Raw genomic sequence first — 15278 nt, forward strand, 5'->3', positions numbered from 1 at the left:
GAACAGTGAAGTGCCAAGATATACGTGTATCTTAGTTTGTTGTATAAAATTGAGCAAAGGCATATTAAAAAAATTGTAAACCAATGCCAAATAACAAGTGGGGATGAAACATGTGAAGAATTATACATCAACAAAATGAAGCATACAACAACATCCAAGCATTATCCCACTAGGTGGGTCCGCTATATGAATGCTTTTACACCATGGGGATCTATCTCCTACTATATTATCGTATATATTTAAATAAATTTTATCTTATTTTATCGTAGCTAATGAAGTCTTCTTTGGTCTACCTTTTTCTTGTTTGATTTGCATATGAAGCATAGGAATGAAAAATTGCAATGTATAAGTCAGAGAGATCGATTCTAGTAAAATTGTCTGGGATCAATGTCACCAAAGCCCAGAAGCATTAGTATTCCTCCTGCATAATGAACAGAAGCTAGTGTAACTAGAAGAGCTTTCTTGATGGAAGTAGTCTTAGTTACATCTTCAAAGAATGAAGGAGAAATGTCCTAGTAACTTATACTGAGGAATTAATTAAAACATATTTATATTAATATTTGATTATTATAGAAACTTACTATTAGATTATATTTGAGATGTTGAATGTTAAATTTAAATTTAGATAATCAGTAAGCATCATACATACAAAACTTTGAAGGATTTAGTATAGAATGAAGAAAAACAATTCCATCCCCATTAGATCATAAGTAAAGAAGAGCATCATTACAGAAGGAATAAATAAAAAATTAATAGACTCGCTTATATTAGAGTAAGAATATCTAAAAAATTTTAATGACTAAATAACGTCTTCATCAGAAGACAACCATAGTTATCCACGAAAAGTCTAAGATAATTTCATACATGACTTTTTCCAAAAATTCATGTAAGTGCTAAAGAATACTTGTCCATACAGCTTGAGTATTAGATCTAGAAGTTTTAGAAGCAGGATTATGCTCATGATAACATCTTAAAGTGAACTTGCTTTTCTTCATATGGGTTTTCAGAATAACATTAAGAGCAATTTGGAAACTACAATATAAATGAAAATTAGAAATATAATTCTCAGTTGTTATTCTTGTTGTTCATATGAAGATCCTAGAATAATTCTGTAACATTTCCTAAGAACCAATACACTGCATTTGGTTAGAAATAAATCTTTCTCATGTTCAGGTGGAGAAGGAAATTGACTATTTGGGTGCATGATAAAAAAAATTCAATTGATTATGGCATCAGGAGACCATGTTGTCAGCTAACCATATGGGCACAAGTACCAAACCATTTTGAGCTAAGAATGAAATGGATCTCAACACCAGAACTTTAAACTTAGAGCAAATCTATTGTATCAGTTGCTGTATTACTATGGTATTTTCAGTGATCAACCATAATCCAGACTATTATAATACATATAACATATTAATAAAAAGGAGGCATGGGAGGGTTGCCGCCGCCTTCCCTTCCTTGAGCCACAATGTGGGCGCTGCCCACAACGGCTACTACTGCCCTTCCTCACCAAATTGAAGCCGCCACTATCACCAAGTTGCCACCCACCACCACCCGGCACTGCCCCTTATCTAATCACAACAGCCCCTCACGACCCTTCTATATGAAAGGCGCATTACTACCCTTCTCTATCAAAGGCGCATCCCTGCCCTTTACCACCATCTTCCAACAATCATCTCCCTCCCCTCTCAACGTATCATTCGATCAACACTTCCTTCTCACAAAAATAACATTTCTTTCCCCTTCCTGAAGAACCCGAGTAGTTTCTACCTTAGACCATGATGAATCCATTATCCTCAAGCATCAGAAAACTACAATATTTAAGTGGTATTAGATGCAAACTGGAGTGTTGCAATAAAGGTTGGTGGACGTTTAGTCAAAATTTTGTGGCAATCTTCACTTGGGGCAGAAAAACATTATTGAAACTATTTTCACATTACAAGATTCTTTGCAGATAGATAGTACATATATGATCAATGTGAGACCAGAAATATCAGGAAAGAAAATGTTATAAACGTAATATGGAACCATGTATAGGACCATGGTACATTGTATAGAACCATGTATCCTTTTGTATCAACCATATAATGAGATGATATTAGTTCATGCGAAATGTACATGTTGTCATTGTAAATCTGGAGCACTGTTGCACCAAAGAAGGCAGTTTAAATTTTCAAGATCAAAGCATATGTTCAAAGTATCATTTCATGCTAGATAAAGGTTGGTGTTAGGTTGATACAGTATGTACTGACACTAAATTGGTAGTTATGCCAATTCAACACCAAAGGAATAAAAGATGGATGAGGAGGGAGATACACAAAAATTAGAGAGAGTAAGACACAAGACAAAAAGAAGAAAGCATGTCCTAAGAAAACAAAACAACATAAAAGACAAAAATAAAAATAAAACCCCAAACAACATTTAATTAATTGCTTCAATTGGAATACTCTAGTCATGTACCGAATCAATCAGACTTGGACATAAGACATAATGCTCAGCAAGTGCATTATACTTACAGCCATACTACTCTGTACAAACATTGATACTGGCCATGCTTAAAACTATGCTTGAAACTGAAAACATTTATAAAAACAACTATTTAATCAGGAATTTAGCACATTATAGAACATAAAGTTAACATATCATGTTACTATATATACTTAGTGCAAGGACATAGAGAGCTATGTTGTTCCATCTTGACATGTTAGGACAAAGCCCTTTAGGATAGCAGCTAATCCAACCTTCAAAAATAAAGCAACATCATTAGTTGGATCAAATACTTACAAAAATATAAAAGTAACTTAGTAATTACAAGTCGTGAGTATTATAAACATAATAGTCAGAGCAAAAGTTGATTTCATCAAATTATTTATAGAGCCTTAGATTTATCTTGAAATCTGAGACTTGTTTTCTATCCTTAGCATTTAAAGTTAAGGTAAACCTCCTTGCAATATTATTTTCAGTAGTTACTTGGTAAAACAAAGTCCTGCACTAGGCTACTTCAAAAATCTAGTAGTTTTTTTTTTAGAATTACTTACAACCTAATTGAGAAAAGGTTGTTGGTATAGTATAAGTTACAGGATCTATGAGGTTAATTGTTATATAAATAATAGTTTGTTGTTATAGGCCATGGTGGGTCTACTGTGTACCTTGATAAACCTTTGTCATTTCTTAAGAAACAGGATATCAGAACCAGTGACAACTCTTTAAAGGATGCAACCTTGGAACAAAACATGAACCATAAAAAAACCTTAGAAGAAAACAAGGAGTCCCTTCACATAGAAATACAAGGATGTCAGCATCTAGGCTACCCTTCAAGTTTGGCATTATCCTTCTCATCCTATTATTTATTGCATTGCATAGTTCCCAAGTTAGTCCTACCCAAGTATCAACCTCAAGCAATGAAAGGTTGGAAGGAACAAGGAAGCCTACTAAAAGTGAGATTTCAAACACATACGATATCAATAAATAAAGAAGGAAACTATGTGATCTGTAGAAGATGACCGCATATCATCCGAGATAGATTTGTCACCATGGTCACATCCATTAGGCTTAAAAGGGAAAAAAATAATATCATATTTGTACAACATGTATATGCTTAAGGCAAAAAATAAATGGAGGTTTCAAGATAGAAACTATCCATATAGTTTATAATTAACATTTTTTCATGGATTAACCTTGTGATATTACTCTTCAATTGAACTTCTCAAACAACACCTACTGATACATTCGTTACTTTGTACCAAAGTTCAAAGGTACAAAACAATAGTAGTATTTAGTATTTACTAATTAAGGTAAAGTGAAAACTCAAAAATATATTTGATCCGGTGATAAGGACGGGGGACCCTCGTCGGCGGGGGGGTCAACGGCACGTGGAGGTCAAAGGTCAAGATAGTCAACCCGGAGACCGACCGACTGGACGAAGCAGGCCTACCGACAGGGCCCCGCAGGCCGACCGGCCGTGAATCCTCCGAACAGAATGAAAGACAACCCGACTAGGGGTCGGGTTTTCGATGCTCAAAGTAAAAAGGTTTCAAGGGTCGAGCGGGCTGTCCGTTCGGCCGGTGCACAAGGCAACACAGGCAGGAGCAGTCTCATCCGAGCATTTGACCGATGCAGAAGTAATATGCCTGCCGAGCGGCCGATCCGCTCGGCCCTGGAACAGACAAGGAACCCAAGAGAACAAAGGAGACAGGGGATGACATCATCCTCGAGACACCTGCCGCTGACAAGCAGCAGAGTTGGCGGCCGAGCCGTACACAGAATCATATGGTGGAAGCTTCCACCGTCACGTCCGGGATATGCTCGGACGATTGCGGAATGGTGCCAGAGGTACTTTTCTGACACAGGCTCGTTAAGGTATGTTTGGGGAAGCGTGCACGCATCGGGGAAGTGTGCCCGCGCTCCCCCGGGGTCCTATATAAAGACCCCCAGACGTCGACGAAGGTATGCACACATCTCTACTGTAGCCTCGTTACTCTGCCTCTCTCGTTGCCTGACTTGAGCGTCGGAGGGTCGTCGTCGGGAAACCCCTCCAGGCTCGGCTTCCTTGCAGGTTCGTCGGAGGGCTGCACCACCAGTCGAAGACACCGGAGCGTGCCACGTCCCCAGCGTCCGTCGACTCAGCGCTCGAACAGGATCAAATTGGCACCGTCTGTGGGAACGTACCTGAATCCGAGCCGAGGAGATGGAAGAAGCTGGACGTCAACTTCTGGTAACGCTCTCTCCCGAGGAGCTCGAAGCACTTGTCCAAGCGAGAGCCGCAAAAATCGTGGAGCAGCAACAGAAAGGAGCGCCACCCGAAGATAGGCAGGAGCAACTCTCAATATGGGGGCAGAACAAGGGGTCGGCCGGCACTCAGATGGGGGCGCCGCCCGCCCCAATACCTTTTCATCGGGCTCTGTTCCATACGCCCTCAGAAGTAGCACAGGCTAACCAAGACAAGGGATCTTCTTCGGACGAAGCACCCATCCGGGACGTCAAAAAAGGAAAGACGCCCCGATCGGAAGCGTCTCCTGAGTGGACCAACCGACAGTTCTTAGACGCCATCCTTCGCGATCCACTGCCGAGGCATTATGTGCCCCCTGTGATCGGGGAGTACAACGGGACAACCGACCCAGACGACCACCTGGGTAAATTCGACAGCACTGCCACTCTGCATCAGTACACAGATGGTGTGAAATGCCGAGTGTTCCTCACCACGCTTTCGGGATCGGCGCATCGGTGGTTTCGAAGACTGCCGGACGGCTCCATCACAAGTTTCAAGGAATTCCGAACGGCGTTCCTCCATCATTTTTCAAACAGTAGGCGCCACCAGAAGACGAGCATCAGCTTGTTTGCCATCAAGCAAGGCGCAAGGGAGCCGCTCCGAGCGTACATTCAGCGCTTCAACCAGGTGGCCATGGACATTCCAACGGTCACCTCGGAAACAATGGTGAATGCGTTCACGCAAGGGCTCGTGGACGGTGACTTCTTTTGCTCGCTCATCCGGAAGCCGCCCCGGGACTACGACCACATGCTGCATAAAGCCAACGAATACATCAATGTGGAGGAAGCTCAGGCCGCGAGAAGAAAAGAAGCCCAGAGCGACCAACCAGCTCTCGCCGAGCGGAAGCAGCCCATCAGTCATCAACCACCCAGAGGACCGCGAGCCGAAGCCGCCCGCCCTCATCAGCATACTCGGTCGCACGCCGTCCAGCAAGTCGCAGCTGATCGGCCCAAGCACAAGGGGAAGGTATGGACCCCGATGTTTTTTTTACTCCATCAGTCGGCCACTCACAATACCCGCGACTGTCGGAGCCTACCCCCCATCGCTCATCCCGCGCCGAGGAGTTACCGCCGTCGATCACCTTCACCAGACCGGCAACATCGACAGTGGAGCCCCGTTCAAAGGATAGAACGGAGATCCCCCGAGCGGCATCATCGTCAGCAGCACGGAGCCCACCACCGATCGTCAAATGAACGGCCTCGACCTTCCGCTCGGGAGGAGGAGAATGTTGGCGCGGTTAGCACTAACGATTTAACCCAGGTTTTGCAAATCAGGTTAAGTTAGTCTGTTGTTGTCTAACACTCTGATCGAGTGTGCAGGAGAAGTCCAGACAGGTCGACGGGCTGACCGGATGTCTAGCACGAAGCCCAGCTAGGTCGACGGGCTGACCGGATAGCTGGCAAGAAGTCCAAGCAGGTTGACGGGCTGACCGGACGCTTGGCGAGAAGTCCAGCTAGGTCGACGGGCTGACCGGATAGCTGGCGAGAAGTCCAGACGAGTCGAAGGGCTGACCGGACGTCTGGCAGGTAAGTGAGGTAAGCGAGGACGCCTTCCCGGGAAGGGAACATTAGGCGTCGATCCGGCTTAGATCCATTTCGGATATCTAAGTCGAGATCGTGACTAGATTCCGGTCTCGGAAAGACGGAATCTAAGTCATACTTCTTATACTAAACTCATAAAACTAAACTAACACTTTATTTTGCAGGATCTGCTTGTCTCGGACTAACCTTGTTTTGCAGGAAAGTTGTTCGCTGGAAAAAGGTGGTCCGGGCGCCCGGAGGGGATCCAGGCGCCCGGAGGTCCAGGCGCCCGGAAGGGATCCGGGCGCCCTGGAGACAAAAATTATCCTGATCGCGCATCGCCACTTGGAGCTCACTGGTTGGACTTGTCACGTCTCACCAGGGCGCCCGGAAGGCATCCAGGGCACCCCGAGCATCATATAAAAGAAGGGTCAGAGGGGAGCTTCAGAATAACAACGAAAAAGAAAAGTCTTCTACTACTCTGCGCTTCTGCGACGCTAACAAAGCTCCGACAATACGCTCCTGTCTTTTTCTTTCTTGTCGGTATTTGTTTTAATTTTTATTAGCATTTATTGTACTGTTTTTGTAATCATTATTTCGAATTGCTAGTGAATTGTCCAACGAATGTACTCACGGAGTACGGGCCTTCGAGTAGGAGTCGTCACAGGCTCCGAACGAAGTAAAAAACACTGTGTTCAGTTTGTCTCAGTCTTTATTATTCCGCTGCACTTAACTCTTATTAATGCTGGTTTTTCGAATCGATATTCACCCCCCCTCCTCTATCGACGTTTCACGATCCAACAAGTGGTATCAGAGCAGGTACCGCTCTGATTTGGTGCAATCACCAATCAGACAGGGGGTGAATTTTTTTTTTTTACGCTCAATTCTAAAGTTGATATTATTATTAATTTAGAAAATTTTTTTCTCGTTGCAATTAAGTCTAAATTGGTGCAATACCAATTTAGATACAGCTATTATTTTTTCCCGCACTACTAATCCAAGACCAAATCTTGGAATATTTTTTTTGTTTACTTGTGTGCAGGATGTCTCAACTAGAAGGCTATAGCACAGTACATCCTCCCCTATTCAACGGGGATGACTTCTCGTACTGGAAGAAAAGAATGGAGGTGTACCTAAAGACAGACTACGATCAATGGTTCAGCGTTATAAAGGCGTACCGAACTCCAGTCGACAACTCCGGAAATCCACTAGACCCGGAACAGTGGACTCCGGATATGAGGAAAAAGGCATCAACAGAAAACAAGGCAATCAACACGGTGCATTGCGGCCTAACACGAGAAGAGCTGAATCGTGTCGGACCACATCAGAATGCTAAAGAATTGTGGGACAAACTGGTCGAGTTGCACGAAGGAACAAGCGACGCGAAGGTAACAAAAAGAGACCTACTTTTAAATAAAATATTTAATATAAAAATGCAGGAAGTGGAAACGGCAAGTCAACTGCATGCAAGAATCAAGGACGTCCTCAACGGACTCCACGCGATAGGCCACCTGATGGAAAACAGAGATTTAATAAGGTACGCACTAAATGCCTTTCCTCGTAATAGCTTGTGGGCATCAATCGTAGATGCCTACAAAATTTTGAAAAATTTATCTAAGTTAAAATTAGACGAGCTTTTTTGTGAGTTAGAATTACATGAACAAACTAATACTGGAGCCGAGAAAGGTATTGCTTTAGTTGCAGGCTCATCCAAAGAAAAGAAGAACAAGCCTGAATCTGAAGAAGATTCTGATCAAGATACCGAAGACGAAGAACACCTGGTGAACCTGGTAAGAAAAATGTTCACCAAGAGAAAAAGAAGCTTCAGCAAGAAGGACCTTCAAAAGATCAGTTCTCCCTCGGAACAAATAAACGTAACGTGCTTCGGATGCAATAAAAAGGGGCACTACAAGAACGAATGCCCAAGACTGAAGTTCGACAAACCGAAGCCAACCAAAAAGAAGGCCCTCAAAGCAACATGGGACGACTCCTCGGACGAATCGTAGGCAGAAGAGCAGAAACACCAGAGCCATCTCGCGCTGATGGCCCGCGAAGCTGAAACGGAAGACGAGTCGGAAGATGAAGACAGGTCTGAACCCGAATCAAGCCACGAGTCCAGACTCGTTTCCGAAGGCCCGGATGAGGTACATTTTAATTTAAACAAAAAGTTTTTTAAAATTATTTCCTGCTTAAATAGTAAGTTAATTAAAATAGAAAATGAAAACAAATCACTCCTTGAGGAAAATCAAGACCTCAAGGAACAAATAAGAAATTCAAATCCAACTCAAGATCTAATACTTGAAGAGAATTCATCATTAAAATCAGAAATTAATAACTTAAAAGAAATACTAGAAAAATTCACTACAAGATCAAAAAATCTATACTTAATCTTGAACAATCAAAAAGCATGTTATAATAAAACCGGACTTGGATACAAGTCGAACTCAAATAAAACCTTTAAGTCATTAATAACCCAATACAAATCAACCAATCAAGCTTGGGTTCCGAAAGCGTGTTTGGCCACGCAAGTAGGAATTAATCAATATTATATACCTAAAGAAAAAATATATTATATAAACTCGAATAAACTAAATCAAAAACCAAAACACAAATCAAAGAAATCAAAACTTAAAAATATTAAAACTCAACAAAATTATCACCAAGTTAATTATAACTATAAAAGGAATCGACACAAACCTAAAACGAAAATTTAAGTTAAAGGCCAATAATTCAGGGGGAGGCTTCAGAATAACTGGCACCTCCAAAACTAACTTACCCGACAGGGTAACCTAAACAAACTAACCCGGCAGGGTAATTAGGCTTAGTTAAAAAGAGACCAAGTTTAACTTGAATCATGGTACCGGTGAAGTTTTTGGATGATAGTACGTTAGGGAAGCTTGGGCATCGCATGTCTAGACAGATATGGTTTCGATCTGGTGCATTTGGCCAAGTGGAACTGACCGAAGCTACCCTTAAATGAATCCTAACTAGTTAGACCAAGGTTTAGTACTAATCTCCGTGGATAGGACTATTCGGAAAACCTCGAAAGGTTGGTTACTTCTAATGACGTCCATGTGACTCACCAAGCTTAAAGGTTTATCTGAAGAATGCCTGTTTGTAGAGACCAAAACTAAACCTGAATCTAACACAAGTTAAACCAAACTCCACAATTAAAATCCAACCCATCTCACAAAATTATAGGATTCCCTGATTGAAAACTTAGATCGGGTGAGATGACTAAGGATCAAAATTAAATTTCGAATTTAAAATTAAATTTCAAATTTCAAAAGAATTAAAATTAAATTGTGAATTTCAAATTAAATTAAATTAAAACTAAATTTCGAATTTCAAATTTAAACTAATTTTTTTTAAATTCATTTTAAACCTTAAAAATTTACTTTAATAATTAAATTAACTTTAAAAATATTTTAAAAATTATTTTAAAATTAAAAAACTATTTTAAAAATTATTTTAAAATTAAAAAACTATTTAAAAAATTATTTTAAAATTAAAAAACTATTTTAAAAAATTAACTTTAAAAACTATTTTAAAAATTATTTTAAAATTAAAAAAACTATTTTAAAATTTATTTTAAAATTAAATTAACTTTAAAAACTATTTTAAAAATTATTTTAAAATTAAAAAACTATTTTAAAATTAAATTAACTTTAAAAACTATTTTAAAAATTATTTTAAAATTAAAAAAGTACTATTTTTAAAATTATTTTAAAATTAAATTTAAAAACTATTTTAAAAATTATTTTAAAATTAAAAAACTATTTTAAAAATTATTTTAAAATTAAAAAACTATTTTAAAAATTATTTTAAAATTAAATTAACTTTAAAAACTATTTTAAAAATTATTTTAAAATTAAAAAAACTATTTTAAACTTAAATTAACTTTAAAAACTATTTTAAAAATTAAATTAACTTTAAAAACTATTTTAAAAATTAGTTTAAAATTAAATTAACTTTAAAAACTAGTTTTTTTAAAAAATAATAATTTAAATTAACTCTGAAAAACTATTTTTAAGACTAACCCTAAATCCTACTCATTGTAGGAAACCAAGTGGATTTTGGACAGTGGTTGCTTCAAACACATGACTGGAGATCACACCAAGTTCACTCAACTCACCTACAAAAGCTTAGGAACAGTTACTTTTGGAAACAATGACAAACTCAAGGTGATCGGAATAGTAATATTGAATTAAAAATAGATTTCATAATTACAAATGTTCTACTTGTCGAGAATTTTAAATACAATCTCCTGAGTATAAGTCAATTGTGTGATACTAGGTATAAGGTTAAATTTCTATCCACAGAGTGTTTAATCAAACATCTAGATAACCCTACTATAAGCCTAAAAGGTTTTAGAAAAGACAATATCTATGCTATCAACTTAACCACCTCTTCAATTAAGTGTTATTTAACACAAAAAGAAGAGACTTGGTTATGGCATAGGAGAATGTCTCACACAAACTTTAGAAATATAAGCAAATTAAATGGACTAGTGAGAGACTTACCGAAATTACCTAACCTAGATTCAACCATATGTAATGCTTGTCAACAAGGTAAACAAACAAAATCCACTCACAAACCAACCAATCAACCACAAACCAACTCGATATTAGAACTTCTACATTTAGACCTTTTTGACTCCCATGGAGTCAAATCCATAAATGGAAACTTATACTGTTTAGTAATAATAGATGACTATTCTAGGTTTACTTGGGTTAAATTTTTAAAACATAAAGACGAAACTTTTGAAATCTTTGCAAACTTTTGCAAATAAATTGAAAACGAAAAAGATATTAAAATTAAAAGAATTAGAAGTGACAACGGGGGAGAATTTAAAAATCATAATTTCAACAAGTTCTGTCTTGAGAATGGCTATCATCACGAATTTTCGTGTCCTAAAACCCCCCAACAAAATGGAATTGTAGAAAGAAAAAATAGAACTTTACTAGAAGCCTCTAGAACTATGTTAAATGAATATAACCTACCTAAATATTTTTGGGCAGAAGCTGTAAGTACAGCCTGCTATGTACAAAATAGAACAACATTAAATAAAAGATATAATAAAACTTTCTTTGAATTATTTTATAACAAACAACCCAACATAAAATATTTTAAAGTATTTGAGTGTCCAGCCTATATCTTAAATACTAGAGAACACTTAGGAAAATTTACCTCTAAAGTAGAAAATGGAATTTTTGTAGGATATTCTCTAAACAGTAGGGGTTACAGAATATATAATAAAATTACGCTAAAAATCGAGGAAACCACAAATGTAAAATTTGAAGAAACCCAAGAACAAACTCAACTTCAACCTATTGAAAATAATAATTCTGAAGAAACCAATCAATCCCTAGATCATGAAGAAGATGAACACACTCAAGCAAATCAACCTCCTAGAACTATAAGAATCAACCCTAACTATCCAACTGATCAAATAATTGGTGACCTAGACCTAAGGGTTCAGACCATATCATCCTTTAGGAACCTAAGTCAAATTTCCCTGATTTCAAAAATTGAACCCAAAACTGTAGCTGAATCCCTACTTGATCCAGATTGGATCATCGCTATGCAAGAGGAACTAGCACAATTTGAGCGTAATGAAGTTTGGGATCTAGTACCACCACCTAAAGATAAGAAAATAATAGAAACAAAATGGGTATTTAGAAACAAATTATGTGAATCTAGGGAAATTACTAGGAATAAAGCTAGGCTAGTTGCCAAAGGGTTTAGTCAAGTTGAAGGAATTGACTACGATGAAACCTATGCCCCAGTAGCAAGACTAGAATCCATTAGAATGTTACTAAGTTATGCAGCCCATAAGAGATTCAAACTATATCAAATGGATGTTAAGTCAGCCTTTCTCAATGGATTGATAAAAGAAGAAGTTTATGTAGGTCAGCCTCCTGGATTTGAAAATCTAGAACATCCTGATTATGTTTTTAAATTAAAGAAAGCATTATATGGACTTAAACAAGCACCTAGGACATGGTATGAAAGGCTAACATCTTACTTAACATCCAAAGGATTCAACCAAGGTCAAATTGACCAACCTTGTTTGTTAAATTACTAAAAAATGACATATTTATAACACAGATATATGTAGATGATATAATATTTGGTTCAACTAACTCAGACTTTTTAGAAGAATTTATCAACCTAATGGAACACGAATTTGAAATGAGTTTAGTAGGAAAATTGACATATTTTCTAGGATTACAAATTAACAAACAAATGAAGGAAATTATATTTATCAACATAAATACACTAAAGAATTACTTAAAAAATTCGGAATGGAAAATACAAAAGAAATAAAAACACCCATGGCAGTAAACACAATCTTAGACAATGACCTAAATGGAAAACCAGTAGATCTAAAGTATTATAGAAGTGCAATAGGCAGTCTACTCTACTTAACTGCAAGTTAGTATGTGTGCTAGATACCAAACCTGTGCTAAAGAATCCCATTTGACTCAAGTCAAAAGGATTTTTAGATATCTTAAGGGAACAACAAACGTAGGAATTTGGTATCCTAGGACCAGTGACTTTGAATTAATAAGATATTCTGATTCAGATTATGCTGGATGCAAATTAGACCGTAAAAGTACAAGTGGTGGATGTCAACTACTAGGCCCATCACTTGTTAGCTGGTTTAGTAGAAAGCAACATTGTGTTGCACTATCTACAACTGAGTCAGAATACATAGCCATAGGAGAATGTGTAGCCCAATTATTATGGATGATGCACACCTTAAAAGATTTCAACTTAAAAATCACAAATGTAAAAGTTTTAATTGACAATATTAGCTCAATAAATTTAACAAAAAATCCAGTGCATCATTCAAGAACCAAACACATTGAAATCAGGCACCACTTTATCAGGGATCATGTTACTAAGGGTGACATTGAGCTCAAATACGTTGAGTCCAAGTCAAACTTAGCTGACATATTCACTAAACCACTCCCTGAAAATGAATTTAGCCATTTACGTAGAAAACTAGGAATGTGTCTAATAGACTAGGAGTTTCGAATTTCAAAAATATTTTCAAAAATGATTGTTTTCAACTCATAGGTTAAAACATGTTTCATTTTTAAAACCTTCATATTTTTTAGCCTTTTTGTCCAAAATGTTTTTAGCCTTAGACTAGTTCAAAATCCTTAGAGAACATGTACCCATAGGACTAGTTTTGAGCATCTCACCAAAATCCTAGGCTTACCTTGCTTGTGTTTGACGAACATAGAAAGGGGTGAGATGCATAGGCCACTTGCCTAAGACTTAAGATGCTTATTTCAGTGCATCGACATAAGTCTGGGCATTAAATATAAAATATATATTAATCAAGTTAAGGTTGAATTTAACTTGACTAACCAAGTGAAAGCTATTATCTTCTGATAAGTCAGTCAGTAACAAACTGGTTAGATATTTGATTTAATGTCAGGTTTAGGGGGAGAAATAAAACTACTTCAGTTTTTCAAATTAAACTTTAAAATTATTTTTGACTCAACTTGATTAAAAATGTGCAAATTTTTTTAAAAGTTGATTCTGAAAAAGAATTTTACAAAATTATTTTGAAAACTCCTTTGTCTACTTTGAATATTTTAAAACTATGTTTGCAAACTAACTCTTATACAATCAAATTGTTTTGGTTTCACTTTTTATTGAAAATTGATTTTGAATATTAGATTTAACTTAGTTTTGAAAATTAAAGTAAAAAATCTAGTTCTCAAAATTTGATTTTACTTAATTTTGACAATTTGAAAGTTAAATTTTAGTTTTCAAAATTGCTTTGAAAATTGTGGAAATTAGAGTTTTTCAAACCCTAAGTTTCTCAAAATCATTTTTCTTAATTGAATCTTTTACAAACTTAGTGTTGAAAAATAAATTTCTTAGCATTTCAAATTAAGTTTCAAAATTGAGTTTCAAAAACTTATTTGAAAAGCATTTCAAAATCGAAACTAGTTTTGAAAATTTAATCTTGAAATTTAGAACTTATACACTTATGTTTGAGATTTTGTCTAGTTAGACTTAGCTATTTTTCTAAAATCTAAAAGCTAATGCTTTAAACAAGTTTTTCAAAAGTTTAAACTCCCCCAGATTATCTTGACATTCTTTTTCTTCATCTGCTTATCTTGACATTTCAAAAAATCTATGCTTATTTAATCAATGCTTATTTTTGATGAATGCCAAAGGGCTCCGGTTAGGTGGTTAAGTTAGCTAAACCAGAGTTGAAAATACAAACTAACTTAAAAACCCCTTAAATGTTTGTCTTTTCGTGCATATGTTTTCACTAACTTAACCAGGTTGTCATTCCATCAAAAAGGGGGAGATTGTTGGTGCAGTTAGCACTAACGATTTAACCCAGGTTTTGATAAATGACAAATCAGGTTAAGTTAGTCTGTTGTTGTCTAACACTCTGATCGAGTGTGCAGGAGAAGTCCAGACAGGTCGACGGGCTGACCAGATGTCTGGCACGAAGCCAAGCTAGGTCGACGGGCTGACCGGATAGCTGGCGAGAAGTCCAAGCAGGTCGACGGGCTGACCGGACGCTTGGCGAGAAGTCCAGCTAGGTCGACGGGCTAACCGGATAGCTGGCGAGAAGTCCAAACGAGTCGAAGGGCTGACCGGACGTCTGGCAGGTAAGTGAGGTAAGTCACTGGAGGGGAGTGACTGCGAGGACGCGTTCCCGGGAAAGGAACATTAGGCGTCGATCCGGCTTAGATCCATTTCGGATATCTAAGTTGAGATCGTGACTAGATTCCGGTCTCGGAAAGACGGAATCTAAGTCATACTTCTTATACTAAACTCATAAAACTGAACTAACACTTTATTTTGCAGGATCTGCTTGTCTCGGACTAACCTTGTTTTGCAGGAAAGCTGTTCGCTGGAAAAAGGTGGTCCGGGCGCCCGGAGGGGATCTGGGCGCCCGGAGGTCCAGGCGCCCGGAAGGGATCCGGGCGCCCTGGAGACAAAAA

General features: G+C 37.7%; 1 long non-coding RNA gene across 1 annotated transcript; it reads right to left on the reverse strand.

Annotated features, from left to right (window-relative positions):
• Nucleotides 1–349: 349 nt before the first annotated feature.
• Nucleotides 350–2813, reverse strand: LOC122052138. Its single transcript, XR_006131917.1, has 3 exons — nt 2664–2813; nt 2520–2576; nt 350–421 (listed from the first exon to the last, which is right to left on the reverse strand). It is a non-coding gene; the product is annotated as an uncharacterized LOC122052138 (long non-coding RNA).
• Nucleotides 2814–15278: the final 12465 nt, after the last annotated feature.

The sequence above is a fragment of the Zingiber officinale genome, chromosome 3A (assembly GCF_018446385.1).
Source record: "Zingiber officinale cultivar Zhangliang chromosome 3A, Zo_v1.1, whole genome shotgun sequence".
NCBI classification, from domain to species: domain Eukaryota; kingdom Viridiplantae; phylum Streptophyta; class Magnoliopsida; order Zingiberales; family Zingiberaceae; genus Zingiber; species Zingiber officinale.